Raw genomic sequence first — 3,765 nt, 5'->3', positions numbered from 1 at the left:
CAATAGACATTGCAGATTAACACACAAGCATAACCAGAGAAAATATGTATTAGTACATCATTGGCATAGCTATTGCACACATATAGTTATATACTTGCAGTAACCTCATGACTTTTACAAGTCTATAATTCCCAAATTAAGTGGTTAATGAAAACCCGGTTAAATTAAATCAAACTTCCAGAATCTTAAGAGGAAAGTAATTTTCCCCCCCAGAGATCATTATTTTTCCCCATCCATGTGTGAGAATGTGTTCCTTAATTTCCAAAAACGTCTGTTGTTTAAAAGAAAGCTAAAATTCACATCCTGTAAAAAAAAAAAAGATAGTGTAAGATTTCATTTCTGGAAACATGCACAAAATGGCATGTTTCCAGAAATACACCACATTTCTTGCCATTCTTACACACTCAATCCACACAGGTGTGCCCTTTGATCAGTTTTTAAAAGGTAAGTGGTACAATTATTGGTCATTTTTTTTAAAAAAACTCCCACTTTCTTTTCACTCCCCATCTCTAAAAAAGCTTCTATCATAATTCACAGCTCTGTATCTGGGTCATTAAATTAGAAATCCTTTTGCATATCAAAATTTCAATGCTAATAACAACTTTTCTGCATCGGTATCTCCAGCCTATTTAACCTCTTTACACAAATTCTACTTCTAAATATCTGTATCTTAAACTTACATCTTCATCTAACTTATCTTGACTTCTATTCGTAACAAAAACATCCCTTAAGTTTTATGTTTACTCTAGCCAACCAGGAATACCATTTATTCCATATTAAGTAATTGTTATTAGTATTGAAATTTCAATATGTTGGTTTTTGGTTGTTTATATTTTTTGTTTTTGTGTGTGTGTTTGTGTTTTATTCTTGCTTTTTTGTGTATTATGTTTCTTTTTTGTACTGTGTATTTTAATCTTTGGAAGTTGAATAAATATTATTTTTTAAAAAAAATTCTTTTGCGATATTTTTAGTGTATTTAAAAATGCCTCGCGCATGAGAGAGAGAGACACACACACAGGGAGAAAGAAATTCCGACGAATAACTTAATTTGTTTCTTGCCTCTTTCTTCCTACAACAGAAGGTAGAAATGTCTCGGAAGGGCTTCCATTTACTTGGTGACTTGGGAAAAGGTAAGAGGATTATTATCTCACCATTCTGTTTGGGTGCTTTATGTTTAAACGAATAAATGGTTAAGTTTGCAAACTCCGTAACTCAGGCTCTTGAAATGAAGTCTGGCAGGTACAGGGGTGTGCATATACAGGTAGTTCTCCACTTACGACACTTCGTTTAGCAACCGTTTGAAGTGGCAATGACACTGAGACATTGTGACTTACAACCATTTTTCACAGTTCTGACCTTTGCAGCATTCCCATGATCACATGATAAAAATTCAGACGCTTGGCACCAGGTTCCTATTGATGACCGTCGCTGTGTCGGGGTGTGTGTGTGTGTGTGTTGTGATCCCTTTTTGCAAACTTCTGACCAGCCAAGTCACTGTGGGAAGCCTGATTCACTTAACAACCGGGTGACTAACTGATCAACTGTAGCAATTCACTTAACAACCATGGCAAGAAAGGTCGTAAAATGGAGGCAAAACTCACGGAACCAACATCTCACCAATGTCTCGCTTAGCAACAGAAATCTGGGGCAAGAAAGGTCATAAAATGGAGGCAAAACGCACTGAACCAACGCCTCGCTTAGCAACAGAAATCTGAGGCTGAATTGCGGTGGTCGTAAGTCGAGGACTACCTGTGTAAACATCTTTTGCCCCTTTGCTTTGGCCACAGATCTCCTCGCCTCCCGCAATGCCAGCTTTTGAAAGCCTGGTAGATAATTTTTTGAAGTACTGAACGATTTAGTCAAAGCCTGCTCCGCTGTGGTTGTCACCTCTGTTTTGCATCAAACTGCAAAATGCATTTCTTCAAAATCTCTCTCGCGCGCGCACTCTCTCTTTTTTTTTTAATGCTTTATCTGCACATTGATAGATTGTGTGCGTGACCAGGCTGGAGTGAGATGTACTTGGGAAGGCAATGTATTTTATTTTTTTTAACCCAAGGCCCACAGAGAGAAAAGACCCAGATCTAATCTCCTTTTCGTGGGGCTGTTGGGCTCCAGCTGATTAAAGGAAAGGGGGAAGTTTGATGGGGAAGTTTTTTTCCCCACCTAGATGCTATAGGTTGTTGCTTCCACAGATCGCTTTGATAAACCATGATAAACCATAAATACCATGCTTGGGAAGTTTTCTTCCCTCTCGAAATAGATGAGTTGTATTGTGTTGTGTTGGTGTGTGCGCTGAGAGAGCTCAACCAATCTCATTGTACATATGTTGTACCCTGACAATAAAGATTTGAATTGAATTGAATTGAGGTGGAAATTGATCACGGTTTTGAATTGGTGTTTTTCTCACTGTTTTTTTTTTTTTTAAAGAAGTATTTAGAATAACAGACTTGGAAGGGACCTTGGAGGTCTTCTAGTCCAACCCCCTGCTTAGACAGGAAACACTATACCATTTCAGACAAATGGTTGTCCAATCTCTTCTTAAAAACTTCCAGTGTTGGAGCACCCAAAACGTCTGGTGGCAAGCTGTTCCACGGGTTAATTGTTCTCACTGTCAGGAAATTTCTCCTTAGTTCTAGGTTGCTTCTCTCCTTGATTAGTTTCCATCCATCGTTTCTTGTCTTGACTTCCTAATGCTTTGGAAAATAGGTTGACTCAGAATAAGAGAATAACAGAGTTGGAAGGGACCTTGGAGGTCTTCTAGTCCAACCCCCTGCTTAGGCAGGAAACCCTACTACATCATTCCAGACAAATGATTGTCCAATCTCTTCTTAAAAACTTCCAGTGTTGGAGCACCCAAAACTTCTGGTGGCAAGCTGTTCCACGGGTTAATTGTTCTCACTGTCAGGAAATTTCTCCTTAGTTCTAGGTTGCTTCTCTCCTTGATTAGTTTCCATCCATCGTTTCTTGTCTTGACTTCCTAATGCTTTGGAAAATAGGTTGACTCAGAATAAGAGAATAACAGAGTTGGAAGGGACCTTGGAGGTCTTCTAGTCCAACCCCCTGCTTAGACAGGAAACACTATACCATTTCAGGCAAATGGTTGTCCAATCTCTTCTTAAAAACTTCCAGTGTTGGAGCACCCAAAACGTCTGGTGGCAAGCTGTTCCACGGGTTAATTGTTCTCACTGTTGGGAAGTTTCTCCTTAGTTCTAGGTTGCTTCTCTCCTTGATTAGTTTCCATCCTCTGTTTCTTGTTCTGCCTTCAGGTGCTTTGGAGAATAGCTTGACTCCCTCTTCTTTTTTTGCCAAACATTTTCAGGGTAGCATGTCGGCATCTTCACGATAAGGGTTGGACTGGCTAGGTAGTCCCCGATTTACGACCACAGTCAGGGCCAGAGTTTCCATTGCTAACGATGCTGGTTATTAATAGCAGTAGCATTGAGACTTATGCAGGTAATTCTCAATTTACAACAGTTCGTTTAGTTCAAAGTTACAACAATGGTGAAAAAAAAAGAGAGTTAGGACCATTTTTCACAGTTATGACCATTGCAGGTCACATGATGTACATTTGGTTGCTTGACAATTAACTCTCATTTATGACGGTTACAGAGGTGGGATTCAGCCGGTTCAGGCCGGTTCTGGAAAACCGGGTGTAAATTTTACGTCCAGTTCAGCGAACCAGTAGTTCTGGTGACTGGCTGGCCTCCGTCCACCCCACCTCTCCCCTCCCAGGAATCCCCACGCAGCCCGTTTTGGATCCCAGGT

This window comes from Pituophis catenifer, unplaced genomic scaffold, assembly GCF_029215685.1.
Source record: "Pituophis catenifer annectens isolate HBS135680 unplaced genomic scaffold, rPitCat1.0.hap2 SCAF_13, whole genome shotgun sequence".
Classification (NCBI taxonomy): Eukaryota; Metazoa; Chordata; class Lepidosauria; order Squamata; family Colubridae; genus Pituophis; species Pituophis catenifer.
This window is presented reverse-complemented; position numbering follows the sequence as displayed.